Source organism: Melopsittacus undulatus, chromosome 2 (assembly GCF_012275295.1).
Source record: "Melopsittacus undulatus isolate bMelUnd1 chromosome 2, bMelUnd1.mat.Z, whole genome shotgun sequence".
In the NCBI taxonomy this organism is placed as follows: domain Eukaryota; kingdom Metazoa; phylum Chordata; class Aves; order Psittaciformes; family Psittaculidae; genus Melopsittacus; species Melopsittacus undulatus.
Window position 1 is genome coordinate 3,177,968 of NC_047528.1, and position 18,069 is coordinate 3,196,036.

General features: G+C 49.7%; 1 protein-coding gene across 2 annotated transcripts in view; it reads right to left on the reverse strand.

The window, feature by feature from the left end:
• Nucleotides 1-18,069, reverse strand: part of PAK1 (p21 (RAC1) activated kinase 1) — a 70,167-nt gene that overhangs the window by 43,230 nt on the left and 8,868 nt on the right. For both annotated transcript variants that reach the window (XM_031045204.2, XM_005144771.2), the window contains exon 2: nucleotides 1,920-1,989. The gene's annotated coding sequence lies outside the window, so the exon portion shown is untranslated. The remainder of the gene's footprint in view (nucleotides 1-1,919; nucleotides 1,990-18,069) is intronic.

Sequence of the window (18,069 nt, forward strand, 5' to 3'; positions counted from 1 at the left end):
TATGCATCACATGAGCAATTATACAACTATGTAATTATCCTCAAGTGATAGGAAGTACTCAAAAAAGGGGCTGTGAAAAGCACAATAGAGAGCTCAGAGTTAATGGAATTTGGTTTTACACACTGCCCAGTTACTTCCCACTAGTTACCCCTTACTCCACTATGGGGAGACCCCCCCCTGCAGCCCTGATCCAGCTCTGGGGCAGCAGCACAAGAGGGACCTGGAGCTGTTGGAGCACATCCAGAGGAGGCCATGGAGCTGCTGCGAGGGCTGGAGCAGCTCTGCTCTGGAGCCAGGCTGACAGAGCTGGGCTGGGGCAGCCTGGACAAGAGAAGGCTCCTGAAGGGGAGACCTGAGAGCAGCTCCAGTGCCTAAAGGGGCTGCAGGAAAGCTGGAGAGGGGCTTGGGACAAGGGCCTGGAGGGACAGGCCAAGGGGAATGGCTTGAACCTGCCCAAGAGAGGGGAGACTGAGATGAGCTCATATACCATCAGCGCCTGCACTCATCACAACAGCAGCAGTGGCTCTGATGGGAGGGCTGAACCCAAGTGCCACAGCAGTCGGATTGCATTCAAATCCTTAAGAGTTCCCCATTTTGGGGCCAGAACCACAATCCAAGCAGCAAGACACATGGGCCTGCAGCTTCTCTGGGGCAGAATGCTTCAGAAAGGCAGTACAGCTGACACAGACATCACAAACCTAAGCTGTTTGCCTGGTTCTCAGAGGGATTTAAACAGCAGGTGAGTGGGGCTGGGCTGTGGGACCTGACCCTTCTTTATTTCAGCTATTTAGATGCAAATTGGTCCCCTTTCCTCCCCCTTTCAACACCATCTGTTAGCCCAGAGGTTCAGACTGTGCCTATAGGGTAGGTTTTGGGGGATGGGGATATAGCTAAAGCATGGAGAGTATCTCAGTTGATGCCCCTGTTTCCTTTGGGGCACAGTTTAGGGCAAGAGAAAATATCACTTGGCAACACTATTCAATTCCAAGAGGATTTTCCTCTCTTTCTGTTCCACTTTTCCTACTCACCCCCTGGATTTCCTACCCTAGAAAGCATTCCTTGTCCAGCTTTTGGCCAACAAGCAGCAGTTACACAGTGATGCTTGCAGCAGGTCGCTATGGTGTTAGCATAGGGCATGGGTTGGTATTGCAGGATGTATCAGAGATTAAAGTCTTAGGTGATAATGACGCAGTCCTTCACTACAAGGTGAAGTATTTAATGTTCCTTTAGTGCTAGGGAAACCACCTCATCTCTGCCTGACTTTCCCAATGAACAGCACTGTGCTCTCAAGAAGTGTGGAGAGATTTGATTCATTAAACACTTCACCCAAGGCTCTGGATTCTTCCCAAAGGAATGATTATAGGTGATGACACAGAGTACACAGTACACTTACAGGAAGCTTGGAGGTGATGGAGGATTAGGAGGGGTGATGGATGCGCTGCTACTCATAGGGATATGGACAGGCTGGAGAAGTTGGGCAACACCAACCTCATGAACAAAGGGAAATGCAAAGCCAGGATGCTCATGAGGAATAACCCCAGGGACCAGCATAGAATGGGAGTCAACTGGGACAAAAGAAGCTGTTGCAGACTGGTGGACATCAAGTTGTCCATAAGCCTCCAGAGTGCCTTTGCAGCAAAGGTTAACAGCATTTAGGCTGCATTAAGACACTGCCATTAGACAAAGGGAGGGGATCCTTCCCCTCTGCTCAGGGTGGTGAGGCACATCTGGGGTGCTGGACCAAGTGCTCGCCTCCTCAGTACAAGAGAGACATACTGGTCAGACCAAAGATATACTGGTCAGAGGCCAGTAAAGGGCCACAAAGATGATTGAGGCATGAAAGCATCTGATGTACAATGAGAGAGGCCAAGAGGGCCGGAGGAAAAGCTCAGGGGGGTTTTATCAAGGTGCATAAATACCTGATGGAGGTGTAAAGATGAAACCAGGCTCCTCTTGGTGGTATCCAGGACAAGAGGCAACAGGCACAAACTGAAATACAGGAAATTCCATTTCAATGCAAGAAGGAAGGAGGGGAAACAAAAGAAACACAAACCAAAACTAAAAGCTTGTTCCCTAAGGGAGGAGCCAAACCACAGAACATGGAGTTTCCATCCTTGGGGATGCTCAGAGCCCCACTGGACATGCCCCTGACCAAACTGTTCCAGCTGCTGTCACTGTAAGGAGAGGCTGGACTCCATTATCCATAGGGATTCCTGCCAACCACACCAATCCTGCAATTACAAGGCACACAAAGTGGTGGGGAGGCTCTAAAGGAGACAGACACAACATCATTCCAGCTACTTTGCTGATTCAAGTGTTTCAGTCAACTGCACCCAAGGCCCCAGTTTAGTGATGAAATAAATGAAAAGAGGTGATAAGTGATAACCTGGAGCAGAAAATGAGTTGGAAGAGTCGGGATCAGTGATCCAACGGCCTCATTTTGAGTTTTAATGTATGGAGTTTTAATGTATGGAGTTTTAATGTAATGTAAGCCTGGTACTTGGGAGATGCAAGCTCTCCTCCCAGTCCTCCCACAGACCTGTTGTGATGTTGGTGGCACATGAGCAGGGAGAGGAGTGTGAATAGTGTTTGCTCTGCCCCCCTCCAACCAATCACCTCTCTAAAGGAAAGGCAATTCAGGTAGTGAAAGAACACACACACCATGAATAAAACCCTTCCCAGGTGCTTCTGCAGCTGCAGTTACCACAGGAAACACATTCTCACTTAAATGCAACCCTACATATGCAATCCTGATGGGAAACTCAACAGCAGAGGGTAAAGGGGGCATGGAAGGATGTGGAAACTCTTCCTTCCCCTTGGAAAGCAGATGATGGGACAGAAGAGCCCTCCCCAGCTTGGACTATGAATAGGCAGAGACGCCCTAAAGGGAGGCAGAGAAGGAAGAAAATAGAGTGTGGGCTTCAAAGCCTCAAATGCAGCTGAGTGAGTCCTTAGGCTGCCCTTGCACAACATCCAAGGCTGACACCAAGCTGGGTTCAAGCAGACTTCAGTGACAATGCTCCACTGAGGTGAAGGGAAGGAGCTTTTACTTCAGCTCTCACTCTGCTTACATCCCTGCCACACCACATTGCATCATAATGTCTTATAACGGCTTTGGGGCCCTCTTCCTTACTGTTGGGATACTGGTTTGGGGTTTGAGTGTTGCCAACACAAACACATTTCCCTCTTTCTTGCAGACAGAAAACGTATGATGGGGGACAGGCAGCAACTTCAGGTACCCAGTTCCAAACTATTAACTTCTAAAATACAGGTAATTGAGCATCTCTGACTGGAAAGCAATAGTCTGACCAAAGCTTCAGCATTCTATAGAAACATTTCCCTATAAAAGAAGACCAAAATCAAGGCCAGGTTGGACACAGGGGCTTGGAGCAGCTGCTCCAGTGGAAGGGGTCCCTGCCCATGGCAGGGGTTGGAGCTGGATGAGCTTTAAGGTCCCTTCCAACCCAAACCATTCTGGGATCCTATGGATTATCTGAACAATGTTTCAATAAACTTGTGCTGATGTTTTGAATGATTTTAAAGTGTTCATTTTAATAGAAAAGTGGGTAAATGTTCTCCACTGATGCAAAGTAGAGTTTACAGAACATCAGCATTTCCCTGCAGAATGAGTGTCATTGTTATGCCCTGCTCTGTATCACCAGCTGTGTTTCCAGATCTCTGGCATTTCACCAGCATTACTGAGACTCCAAAGAACAGTTACTGGAAGTGTTGCTATTCCACCATCATCTTGTTCACAACTCCACACACATGTGTTAAGTTCTAAGGGCTGCAACCCTGCAGTTTGATCTGTAATGCAAGATACAGGCACCAAATCTGTCTCCTTAGCTTTAAAAGGGTCATGTGTATGGATAGCTAAGGGGTACTTGGCCTTCATGCCAGCAAGCCACCCACTGAAAACACTGGGAGTTTGGCCTGAATTCAGTTTCTAGGATCCATCCCATAATGCCCTGTAACACTTCCCACACAGAACTACCTGACAACCCCTGGAAACTGGCTAAATGTAAAGGACACATCGACAACATCTCAGGTGAGGCTTCCAAGGTGCACTGTGTAACAACAGAATTCAACCAACACGTGTCTGTGTTGTGTCTGTATCCTTCTCATCGCACATGAACAGGGTTAGAGCAACCTGGTTTCAGAAGAACAGTGGCTAAAAACACACCTACAAAAGACACTTCAGAGCCAAAACCACACTTGTAAAAGCAAAAAGTCCACAAAGCAGCTGCACACCTAGGACATCACATCACACGTGCAATAACCCCCTCACTTTGGTGCCCTGCTGTTAATAGGGATTGGATAAGTAACAGTAACAACAGGCAAATCACAGAATCACAGAATGGTTTGGGTTGGAAAGGACCTTAAGATCATCCAGTTCCAACCCCCTGCCATAGGCAGGGACACCTCACACTAAACCATGGCACCCAAGGCTTCATCCAACCTGGCCTTGAACACTGCCAGGGATGGAGCATTCACAACCTCCCTGGGCAACCCATTCCAGTGCCTCAGCACCCTCACAGTAAAGAATTTCTTCCTTATATCCAATCTAAACTTCCCCTGTTTCAGTCTGAACCCATCACCCCTTGTCCTGTCACTGCAGTCACTGATGAAGAGTCCCTCTCCAGCATCCTTGTAGCCCCCTTCAGACACTGAAGCTGCTCTGAGGTCTCCACGCAGCTTCTCTTCTCCAGGCTCAACAGCCCCAATGTTCTCAGCCTGGCTCCATACAGGAGCTGCTCCAGCCCCTGCTCATCCTCGTGGCCTCCTCTGGACTTGTTCCAACAGTTCCATGTCCCAGGATACAGTTGCTTTCTGGGCTGTGAGCACACACTGCAGCCGGCTCATGTTCTTTTTCTCATCGACCAACACCCCCAAGTCCTTTCCTAGAGCCTCTTTCCAGCACCAGATTGTCATCTTCTCCCAAGAACACCTCCAGATCACCCATACAACAACTGCTGCCATCCCCAGTGTGACCTGGGACAAGGTGGATGGATTTGCAGCCAGGAAGCATCGAGGTCTGAGAGCCAACTGCTGCCCACACGGTGCCTTTGTGCCCAGATCTAACCTCAGGGATGCTCAGGAAACCAGTGTGCTGCTGGTTGATGGTCTTTCCCGTTCTGTTCCATATTCTCTCTGCCTCCATCCCTGGCAGTGTTCAAGGCCAGGCTGAACACAGGGGCTTGGAGCAGCTGCTCCAGTGGAAGGGGTCCCTGCCTGTGGCAGGGGGCTGGAAATGGAAGAGCTTTGAGGTCCCTTCTAACACAAACCATTGTATGGTTCTATGGTTCTATGATTCTTATCTGGTCACTATTTGCTTAGTTAAGTATAAGCCAAAGTTGAACATTTCCCCTGAGGGAACACGGCTATGAGCCCCATTCAACCCAGTCTGACCTTTGTCCTGTAGGGAGCCAAGCAACAGCCAGTTCATGTATTCCATGAGCCAAGGGCTTCATACAGTATCCCTGCTCTGAACAGGAAGCCTGGATCATGTCCAAACTGGTCACCAATCTACTGATGACAGCATAGAGTTTGCAGGATCTAAGTCTTCAATGGATCCTTTATTTGGATCCATGGAGGCAGCAGGGGCTTGTACACAAAAGGATCAACACCTACAGTGCAAGTCAAGTCCTATCCCTCTAAATCACAGAATCATAGGATGGTTTGCGTTGGAAAGGACCTTAAAGCTCATCCAGCTCCAACCCCTGCCACAGGCAGGGACCCCTTCCACTGGAGCAGCTGCTCCAAGCCCCTGTGTCCAACCTGGCCTTGAGCACTGCCAGGGATGGGGCAGCCACAGCTTCTCTGGGCACCCTGTGCCAGCGCCTCAGCACCCTCCCAGGGAACAGCTTCTGCCTCAGAGCTCAGCTCAGTCTCCCCTCTCTTGGGCAGGTTCAAGCCATTCCCCTTGGCCTGGCCCTCCAGGCCCTTGTCCCAAGCCCCTCTCCAGCTTTCCTGCAGCCCCTTTAGGCACTGGAGCTGCTCTCAGGTCTCCCCTTCAGGAGCCTTCTCTTGTCCAGGCTGAACTTTATCTGCTCCTGCAGGGAGCAGGGCTCTGTCCTTCACACAGACAGCAGTATCCCAGCTAACCAGGAATTGTCCTGTAATTATCACACAGGATTTATAGCCAACAAAACAAAAGGGACTTTTAACTTCAAACGCATTTCTGAAGGCAGAAGCAGCAGAGAAAGCTTTTCAAAGGAAAAAGACAAAGAGGGAAGATTGTGCCTTTATACTGGTCCCTGACAGCCATGCCTGAGGCTGGTCATGGGAGACCAGGCCTCACAGGCCATACCAAATCAGTTTTATCTTCACTGAGGGAGCTCCGCTGATAACCCAGAAGAGCCCCAAATAAGAAGGTAAGTTGGCAAAACAGACCCAGACCCCCAGCTGGCCCCACAGACTGGACCAAAGCTTGGTTCTCTGAAGCTTCTTCTTTTACCTTCTACTTCCAGAGTTAACATGGGGATGGCATCAGTTCTTCTTTCCCAAAGGGAAAACCCTCTGAGAGCAAACCAGATACCACAGCTTCTTAACACCCCCATAGACCATGCTGGCAGAGCGTGCTGCTCACGTGTGAGCGTTCAGGGCATCCATAGCATCGGCTTGGGATCAGAGCAGAGCTACAGTTGGATGCTCTCCAGCGGTATTTTAGGAGAACAGGATCGAATTGCCCCACAACATCACTTCCAAGTCTCATTCTAATGTTACAGCAATTTGCTCGACATGTTTTATTTCAAAGGACAGACTGGTGGAGTGTTATTAATGTGCCCACATTCCCTAATGCAGTATTCATATCATAAGGGATGAGATTCCTTCTCCTTCAAGTTCTGCTACTGATAACAGAAAGCATTACACATTCTTTGTGCAGCCTGGAAAAGAGGTTTGGAGAGACTGAGTTTAAGGCAGGCAGTGGGAAAGATGCAAAGCAGGAGTCTTAAGAGACCCACTCCCTCCCCAGATCCACAGACTTGGAGCAGAGGATGCTTTGGCCTCTGGTTTCTCCTCCAGGAGTCAATGCAGACAACCAGCTTACAAGACATTGGCTGAGGATGTGGTGGCTGCATCACCTGATGCTTTCAATTGCCGCAGCCCACCCAGAGCCACATCATCTGGGGAATGAGACTTCCTTGCCTCCAACCTCACAGTATCTGACAGAGGTCACATTCAGACCCCTTGTGAAAACACTGCCCATAAACACATGGGCAAGAGGAACAGGTTTCTGTGCTCCTGTCACCACCATCCACCCAGCTCTTCCCCAGTGCAGATGTTTGCAAACCTTGCAAGGATCCCACAGCATCAAAGAGAACACACTCAGATGAGCCGAGAGCATCAATGCGCATTGGGACCATCTGTTAAACCCACAAGGCATCCACTGTCAGAAGATCTGTAAAGACTGAGGAAGTATCATAGAATCCCAGACTGGTTCGGGTTGGAAAGGACCTTAAAACTCATCCAGTCCCAAGACCTTCTTCCTTATATCTAACCCAAATCTTCCCTGTTTAGGTTTGAACCCATTCCCCTTGGCCTGGCCCTACATCCCTTGTCCCAAGCCCCTCTCCAGCTTTCCTGCAGCCCCTTTAGGCACTGGAGCTGCTCTCAGGTCTCCCCAGAGCACAGCAGAGGGGCAGGATCCCCTCCCTGAGCTGCTGCTCACACTCTGGGGGTGCAGCCCAGCACACGGGGGGGTTCTGGGTTCCAGCGCTCACTGAAGCTGGGTCATGGGGAGCTGCTCCTCACCCAGCACCCCAAGTCCTGCTCCTCAGGCTGCTCTCACTCATTTCCCTTCCCAACCTGTAGCTGTGCCTGGGATTGCAACACAAGTTCAAGCACAGCCCCAATTTCCTCTGCAAAGGAAAGTCCTCAGTACACTTCCTGCCCTGAAATCCACCCAGAGCCTTGAGTCACTCACTGGGTCCCGATCCAGCTGATTCTAAGATCTGTATGCAAGTCCCTTACCCCGATATTAACCTACTGCCTTGCAAAGTGCTGCTTAATTTAGGAGAGCGATGACTTCCAGCACCTGCTGCTGGTCTCACGGCCCAGCTTCTCCCAAACGAATGCTAAGTCTTCTAAAACTATTTACAGCAGGAATTAAGGAAAGAGCTAAAAATAAGAGTGCTAAAAGTGGAACAGAACCATCAGCTGGCTCAGCAGCCCCAGCTGAAACTCTCATTTCCAAAGCAAAGAGCTGAGCTCAACTCACAGTCAGTCCTCGCGGCAGACTCGTATCCTCAGCCAAGCATAACAATCATTGCGGCTTTGGGTTGGAAAGGATCTTAAGATCATCCAGCTCCAACCCCTGCCATAGGCAGGGACCCCTTCCACTGGAGCAGCTGCTCCAAGCCCCTGTGTCCAACCTGGCCTTGAACACTGCCAGGGATGAAGCACTCACCATGGGTTACACACACCAAGTTGCACACATGCAGGACAACATCACCTCAGGAGAAGCTCCACACAGCAGGAAAATGCTTTGTAGCAGAGGTCTCCTGGCTTTAAGGACACGTTAAAGAGAAGCTGTGGCTGCTCCATCCATGGCAGGTTGGACGCGGCTGTGAAGACCTAAAGGTGTGCAGGCATTAAGAAGAACACTTGCAATGGTTTCAAGAGGCAGTGCAAACCTTAACTACTGAATGCATGGGTTTATTCTGGTTTATTTCCAGAGCAAGGAAGAGTTCAGGATTAAAGAAGGAACCCTCCACACACAGGTCTGTCTCAGAGAAGAGCTGGACCACTTGCTTGTATGCACAGAGGTTGGATGCAATTCAAACCTGGGGCTTTATTTCTATTCCTAAGCCAAACAGAGGTTACTTGTCAAAACCCAGCTAGGATGTTAAAACCTCCCTATGTTCCCTTTGCAGCTTGAGAACATGTAACAGGCTATGCCTGTTTCCTCCCCTGACACATATATATCAAGCTATAAAAGCTGCAAGCAGCCCATACAGAAAGGTTTGCTTTTTAGGAGGTGGAACAAAGAACACAACATTCCTTTCTGGGTGCAACAAAGCCAGTTTGAACAAGGTTTCAAAGGTCACCATCATTACAGCCCCCCAGAGCTAGAAGCACCCGGTTGCAATTCAAGCCTCACACTCATCTCTTCAAGCCCAAAAGCCTGGCTAAGTTTGCAGGTCTTTTGGGGATGCTGAAGTGTACCCAAAGGGGCTCAGCTCCAGATACAGGCTGGAGCCAAAGAAAACAGAGTAAACCTTGAAGTACTGAGGTTTAAGAGACCTGTATGGGCAAAACCATAGAATCATAGAATAGTTTGGGTTGAAGGGACCTTAAAGCTCCTCCAGCTCCAACCCCTGCCACGGGCAGGGACACCTTCCACTGGAGCAGCTGCTCCAAGCCCCTGTGTCCAACCTGGCCTTGAACACTGCCAGGGATGGGGCAGCCACAGCTTCTCTGGGCACCCTGTGCACCCTCATAGTGAATAGAAGCACTCCTGATCTGCACAGCTTTCAGAACCAGCTATCTGCTGCTCCTCTGCACAATGCATTAACAAATGCTTGGAATAAAGAAATACCCTGAAGGAAGGGAAAGAAGGGAAAATGAACAAAGTTTTCTGCAGAAAAGGGTAATACTCCACAAACACACACACACACACAAATCCAACTCTTTCTGCCTGCACAAGAGGCTCGTAAAGTTTCAGGCTCTTTTTCCTCAATTTTAAGGAATTCCCAGCAAACCATCCCTCCATAAAACACTACTCAGTGCCAAAACATTACTAATGAATGTGAAACAACTTCTGATGGGTAACACGGAACACCTGAAAGTGCACAACAGCTTCGCTACCTGTATATATACAGAGGACATGGCTAAAGCAAGGTGAGAAAGACCACAGGAGTTTACAGCTGAGGAGAACCACAATGTGGGTTTCCAGACATCCCTTTTGCCCTGGTCCTGGGTTTTGTGTTTCCACCCTCCACACTGCTGGGTCATGGGGAGCTGAAAGCGATGCTCACTTCAGCTGCTGCAAACAAGCAGCAGATGCTAGGGACAAGCCAGGTTGGACTCCCATAATTCATTAGCATCTTCAGGGAGTTGTGGTTTGTTTTTCATAGTTTGTGTACAGTAAAAGTGTCTGTTTTATTGCCATGCTCTGCTGCCAGTAGTGTAACAGTTGAGTTTTAATACCTCCATCATTTCTTCTTTGAATCCCAGACTGGTTTGGGTTGGAAGAGACCTTAAAGCTCATCCAGTTCCGTGGGTAGGGACCCCTTCCACTGGAGCAGCTGCTCCAAGCCCCTGTATCCAACCTGGCCTTGAGCACTGCCAGGGATGGGGCAGCCACAGCTTCATCTTCTTAAGAGGTAATAAAAGCAACTGAACAAAACACCCCTTGGGTTTTCCCTCCCTAACTGCACAGAAACATTTAACTCAGCTGCTCCCTGAGGTTTTATAACCCAAAAGAGTTTGATGGCATCTTCAAAAGCACACCCACAAACACACATCCACCACTAAATGGTTTGTTTGTGACCTACAGTGTGATCTGTTTTCATTCTCAAAGAGCCAGAGACCCATCATGACCCAATCCCACTGGCACTGCCACTACATCTGAAGCAACTTGACTGGATGGTGAGGACTTTGTTGGCAATAGGCACTCCTGTTCCAAGGAGATGGGTGAACAGAGCGTAGCAAAGTAATACCCTGACACTGGGCATAGTGGAAGAAGTTGTCTGGGCCAGCATCAAGCCATGGCTGAAAGGGTTTGGGAGCAGATTCATATCCCATTCAGTTCTTCATCAGGGACTGTAGGGATAGGACATAGGGTGATGGGTACAAACTGAAACAGGGGAAGTCCAGGTTGGAATAAGGCAGAAGCTCTTCCCTGGGAGTGTGCTAAGGCACTGGAATGGGTTCCTGTGGCAGGGGTTGGAGCTGGATGAGCTTTAAGATCCCTTCCAACCCAAACCATTCCATGAGTCTATTCCCACTCCATGAACAACAACCACAGGCAGAGCTGCAGCCTTCCCCCTGTACCTGCCCAGAACCCCAAATTAGCAGCCCCAACATAAAGCCATGAGGATGCAATCCCTCTGCATTGCTTCACCCTCTGGATGGCAGCCAGCCTGGAGCAAGTCCCACAGGTACAGAGCACCTAAGAGAGACTGGAATCCAGCCTCTCCTCGGTGAGGCAACCAAATGACTCTTCAGCAGTCCCTGGGGCTGTTTTCACTCTCTCATGAGAACCTGGGATACAGTTATGTAAAACAGGTTCCTCACCCTCCATTAAATGAGGTTCACATGCACACCCTGATGAAGGCAGCATTAAAAGAAGCACTTCCATGGGGGAGAAGTCAGTTATAATTAAAGCAACCAAGCACCTGAGCATGCACATGGGGGAGCATCCCACATTCGCCAACAACAACCGGGATAATCACTTCCTATGGAAACCTGCAGGAGAGAGCCCTGGGGAAAGGACAGTTCCTGCAGACTGTCCTGCAAAGGGATTTGCCCTGCATGGGGGAGCACTGCAAAGCCCAGCACCAAATACCACCTATTCCAATGTCGCAAGGACCAGTTCTTCTCCATGACACAAGCAGGCACTTCCATAGGATCCCAGCCTGGTTTGTGTTGGAAGGGACCTTAAAGCTCATCCAGATCCAACCCCTTCCACTGGAGCAGCTGCTCCAAGCCCCTGTGTCCAACCTGGTCTTGAGCACTGCCAGGGATGGGGCAGCCACAGCTTCTCTGGGCACCCTGTGCCAGCGCCTCAGCACCCTCCCAGGGAACAGCTTCTGCCTCAGAGTTCAGCTCAGTCTCCCCTCTCTTGGGCAGGTTCAAGCCATTCCCCTTGGCCTGGCCCTCCAGGCCCTTGTCCCAAGCCCCTCTCCAGCTTTCCTGCAGCCCCTTTAGGCACTGGAGCTGCTTTTATCTACCTTAAAATTAAAGTCCATATCTTATCAAAAGAGCCCTGGATGTGAGGGGAACATCCTCAGCATGGGAAGAGATGGATGTTGCACATCCACCTTTACCTGCTGACTTTAGCACTTCACCTCACCCACGGTCCTCACCTCATTCCCAAAAGGAAAGAGTCCCATTTTAGCTCCATTTTGGATGGCAGCCCATCTCTCCGACCCTTTTAGCTGCCTTTATGCAATCCCTGTGTCCTCCTGGCAATGTGGAGACCAGAACTGCACATCACACACAAAATACAGGTGCATTCAGCATTTATACTGAATCAACACTGTTCATCACTTTCCTGCTGATGATGGTGGATTTGTGGCTGCTCCTGCAGGGATGTTTCCTTCTCCATCCTGAAAAGTTAAATCATCCCCTTTACTTCCTATTATTCATGCAGCATTCAACCTACAAAATAACCTTTCCTCCAAGCTTAAGATCTTCAAAGAAGCTTTCTGACAACCCAAATACATTCCATCCTTTCTTAGTGACATCCCACAGCACACCATGGGCTGGGGTTTTCCTGCTGGGATGGGCAGCAGGATTTTCACATTCAGATGCAACACTGACCCTTTCCCAACACTTAACATCTATTTGTATATCCAGAGTTCCTTATTACAGGCCTTCCCATTCCTGATCTCCTGTGCTGCTCCCAGAATCCCCTCTGGAGCCTTTTTATAGATGGGAATTACACTGGCACCTGCCCAGTCCCCTGGCACAGCGGCTGTCCATAGTGACAAATTATACAGCTTGGCCAGAAGCTCTGCAGCTTCACATTGAAGCTTCTCAGGACTCTTGGTTGAACAGCATCCAGCTCTGGTGACTTATTAATAGTGATATTTATTAATACCTAAATTACCTATTTGGTGTAACTTTTCATTTTGTATTGATCTCAAATCAGTTCCTCTGATCTACTGCCTACAAAAATTACCCTCATGTCCCCAGCACCTTCAACAGTTGAGACTTCATGTTCTTTGATATGGTCTTATCAACCGTAAGTAACATTTCAATACCTTTCTTATCAAGCACTCCCTAAAATACTCTAATCTTAATGGATTATACCCTAATGTATGTGATATTTATGTCCTAATGAATATAAAAAGCAAAGTACTAAAATCCAGCCCAGAAAAATAAAGGTCCAGAACCCCCCATGTGCTGGGCTGCACCCCCAGAGCGTGAGCTGCAGCTCAGGGAGGGGATCCTGCCCCTCTGCTGTGCTCTGGGGAGACCTGAGAGCAGCTCCAGTGCCTAAAGGGGCTGCAGGAAAGCTGGAGAGGGGCTTGGGACAAGGGCCTGGAGGGACAGGCCAAGGGGAATGGCTTGAACCTGCCCAAGAGAGGGGAGACTGAGCTGAGCTCTTAGGCAGAAGCTGTTCCCTGGGAGGGTGCTGAGGCGCTGGCACAGGGTGCCCAGAGAAGCTGTGGCTGCCCCATCCCTGGCAGTGCTCAAGGCCAGGTTGGACACAGGGGCTTGGAGCAGCTGCTCCAGTGGAAGGGGTCCCTGCCCATGGCAGGGGTTGGAGCTGGAGGAGCTTTAAGGTCCCTTCTAACCCAAACCAGTCTGGGATCCATTCTGTGATATTCTGTCAGGCTCTGTCTCCCAGATACATACATTAAACACAGAACTAGTTCAAGAGGAGTCAAAATCCATCTTGGACCAAGGACTTCCAGATAGGGAGCATAAGCAGGTCCAGCAGGAACTGGACGAGCTTTAAGATCCCTTCCAACCCAAACCAGTCTGATTTTATCTCAGAAGACTGTTTCACCTGTCTGCTGTCCCTGCTCTCCTCCTCACACCAACCTGCTCCCTGCAGAGCAGTTCCCATCCTTTCCTTCCTCCTTTAGTTTTTAGACACCACAAAGAGATTGATAAGATTAAACTGTGTCACCATGGCAGCCAGCTCCACTTTAATACAGGGTTGAGATCCAAGCATCAACAACGCAAGTTTGGGACTGAAGCTATCATGGCCTGAAGTGGGGTTTCAGTCTGGGTTCCTCCTGACCTGGTCCAAAGGGAAAGTCTCTCCTGTGCAATGGGATGCCACTGACAGCCACGAGGTTCATACAAGGTCCAAAGAGCTACTGATGGAAAGGGTTCACCCTGACTGAAGCAGTAAAGCAGGCACCTTGCTGTCACCCAAAGTGCTTCTGTTCCTCACCAGCACATCCCTGTGACACTCGAGTTCCATGCTGCGTTCAGATGGGGCTGTGGGAATGTACCTGCCCACACAGGCACTTGTAGAGCAGAGACTCAGTTTCCTTCACCCTCCATTCCTTGCTGTTTTACGCTTCAGAAGCCCATAACCAGGCCTGCCCTCCTTGTTTAACAGAACAACACAAGCACAGAGCTCTTTTATCTCCCTTCTGCATCAATCCCTCCAGCCCCTAAGTCAGTTCTGTTGCTTTCCTCCTATTTCCTCCTGTTTATCCACTGGAAAGCAAGGATCAGAGGCAGCAAACCCCCCCCAGCCCTCAACCCCTCACACCAATGAGCAGCATCAGAGCCAATTGTCAGAATTAAGAGGTTTTAAAAATACCTTTCCATCTTAGGTGCCAAATCCCAACAGTTTCCGAGGGAATCAAGCTCCCACGCGCTCGCTGGATTCCCACTAAAGCCTACCCACATCTTTCAGTACGTAACCACATGAAACACTACTGTTGTTCTCGGGGTTAGGCTCTCTTAGTGCTGCTGAGACAGTCCCTGACTGTTCCCACTGCAACCCATGGGCTACTAAGAGAGTTATGGCCCCAGGTTAGGGGAAATAAAGGGGAAAGAAGGAAAACAAACCTCCAGCTTTGTTTTGTTCCTTCATGCCCAGCAGACCTTACTGAATACCTGCTGCACGGGTCCTGACAACATGAAAGGATCTCATCTTGGTTTCATCTTGGTTGCGTGAATTTGGAGGCACAAACGCTGCCCAAGTCTCTCTGTACGTGTTCCAGGTTGTTCAGAGATAAAGCAATGTGATGCTGTATCACAGGGGCTTGGAGCTGGAGGAGCTTTAAGGTCCCTTCCAACCCAAACCAGTCTGGGATCCATTCTGTGATATTCTGTCAGTCTCTGTCTCCCAGATACATTTATTAAAGACAGAACTGGACAGAAAAACATCTTGGACCAAGGACTTCCAGATAGGGAGCATAAGCAGGTCCAGCAGGAGCTGACTGGGCAGATGCTAGAGGTTCACAGAGCTCTGGGACAGAGGAAGGTAAGAACATAAGAACCAAACTAAATGCTGTATGCAGCAGGTACCACAATGCCAGACAGATCTTTCAGGAGTAAAAGGCACTTGTGAGCTAATCCTGAGCAGCCACCAGATGTCTTCCAGTCCTTACACAAAGGTTCCAGTCTTACCAATAGCTCTAGGATAGAATCATAGAATAGTTAGGGTTGGAAAGGACCTTCCATGTCCTTTTTATGCCGAGGACACCAGAACTGCACACAATGCTCCAGGTGAGGTCTCACCAGAGCAGAGCAGAGGGGCAGGATCACCTCCTTTGCCCTGCTGGTCACGCTCCTTTGGATGCAGCCCAGGATACGGTTGCTTTCTGGGCTGTGAGCACACACTGCAGCCGGCTCATGTTCAGTTTCTCATTGACCAACACCCCCAAGTCCTTCTCCTTGGGCTGCTCTGAATCTCTTCTCTGCCCAACCTGTAGCTGTGCCTGGGATTGCTCCAACCCAGGTGTAGGACCTTGCACTTGTCATGGTTAAACTTCATGAGGTTGGCATCAGCCCACCTCACAAGTGTGTCAAGGTCCCTCTGAATGGCATTCCTTCCCTCTGGCTTATCAACAGAACCACACAGCTTGGTGTCATCAGCAAACTTGCTCTCAGATCTTCAATACTACACCACAGCTACATTCACTCCAACTGCTCTGTTAAGGTTTCTGCCAGCTCAGCTCCCAGCCAAGTGCTGAAAGGCAGGAGCACCCTTGCCCTTGCATGGCTGCGTGCCACAATGAGCTCAGCTGTGTCAAGCTTCATCCCCTGCTCCTCCAAAACAGCCCGAGTGAGGAGCATGCTCCCAGCAGGTAAAGAGAGAACCCTCCCTCCTTTCATCACACATTCAGTCTCCAACACAAATGCAAGCTCAGAATCATACTTTTAACAGCAATTTTGAGTGGACCACATCAAAAGGAAAAGAGCGGCCGAGAGCCACATCCCTGCTTTATAGTCTTGTGATGGGGGGGAATGGGACTGGTTTGGGGGAAGAAAGCAAAACACCAGGTTCTCATCTGCTAGACAAGAATGCAAAGCCAACCACAGGCTCTTTCCATCCAGATTTGTAGTTAGTTCATTGGGAACGCAGGATCAAAGCCCTCCCAGAGAGGTCAAACAGGCTTGATGTTGAAACTAGCACAGGTTATGCTTTATACAGAAGCCTTGCACTGCTCACCCTGTGAAAACCAAACCAACGCTCACAAGAGCCCCACTGCAGAAGGGAAGAGAGTGAATCCATGAGACAGGAGGACAGAGCACCGAGATCCCACATGCTCATCCTGATGAATGTCTGAGGATTTACCTATAGCTGCAGGACGTGCAGATGGAACAGAGCCTCACTGTCTTCAAAAGCAAACCCAACCACACCGCACGCTGGATGAGATCACCTTGTTGAGGTCACTGCTCCTCCATACGGAGCCAAGAGGGTGGGATGCAGAGAGCAACTGAGCACAATCAGGTACACAAGGCATCTTCTGTAATGCTCAGCTTAAGCCTTGATGACAGAAGCAGGTCTGACGTGAAGAGCAGAAAGCCACTTGCTGCTCAGATGAGCTTCCAATCTCCATGCCCATCACCTCCTGAACTACACGCTTATGCATGTAATGCTGCCACATGTCAGCATGTGATGAGATGGTTTAGAAGCAAGAAGAAGCCCACACAAGCCCTGCTGGTGGCATTTGGCCTAGGTCCCGGGATGAGTAAGGATTGGATCAGAAGGCAGGAAGGGCTCTTGCAGGATGCACCTCGTTTTGGAGAGGACTGGCTCTTAAAACAGCAAAGAGCATCTAAAATAAAGCTGATGATGTGAATCGAGCAGAAAACAAACCCAGGATGCTGATGATCCTCCTGCAGGAGGCCAAGAAACTCATCTGAGATCATTTCAACGTTGGCATTCGTTTAAAGTAGCCAATGCTTTTAAAAGAAGACATTGCACACACGACATTTATGGTTGGACCAAGCCAGTGACTAAACTCATCACTGTGGCCAGCTCATCCCTTGGGTATGTTTGTCTTTTGCAACTCAAGGACTCATTTAGAGACACAGAGACCAAAGGGAAAGCTGCCTATAAGGAAACAGTAATGACATCTCTGATCATTTAACCACCTCTTGCTGCCTTCTCCCACCCTGGCACCCAAATCCCCTCTTCTTTACCATGAGTAAACTGGAGTGCAAGGCAGGGAGGGGGGAACTGTTACCATAAGCTAGCAGGACGCTGTTTCAGCAAGCAGCACTTTGATGTGAAAGCCAGAAGTCTGACGATGACAGTGCAGTGAGTCACTTGCTGACAAGTCCTTGAGGTATTTAGATCCTGGGTTTGAACTCCAACAGCTGACACTGCTTTGCCTTGTCTAACTGAAGGATGTGCCTTTATTGAACCTAGAATTCAAACACCGTCTGTGACCGTCTGCCTCCATTTACAGACAGCCTACACAGAGGGGGGACATTGATTTACACCACTTGGGATACACTTCCTGGCTTTCAGGAGGGGGATGAAGGAATCTTGTTGCTTGTTCTTCTTCAAGAAAGTGATGCTTTTGGCCTTCCCAGCCCTACCCTCACCTCCTCTGTACCAGGCACTGGTGATGTTGCACCTCGAGTCCTGTGTTCAGTTCTGGCCCCTCACTACAAGAGAGACCTTGAGGGGCTGGAGCAGGGCCAGAGACGGGAATGGAGCTGGAGCAGGGCCTGGAGCCCAAGGGTGATGGGGAACGGCTGAGGGAGCTGGGGGGTTCAGATGGAGAAGGCTCAGGGGGGACCTGATGGCTCCCTCCAAGTGCCTGCAGGAGGATGGAGCCAGGAGGGGCTGGGCTCTGCTCCCAAGGAACAAGGGATGGGACAAGAGGAACCGGCCTCAAGCTGCACCAGGGCAGGTTTAGATGGAGCTGAGGAACAATTCCTGCCCCACAGGGTGCTCAGGCATTGGAACAG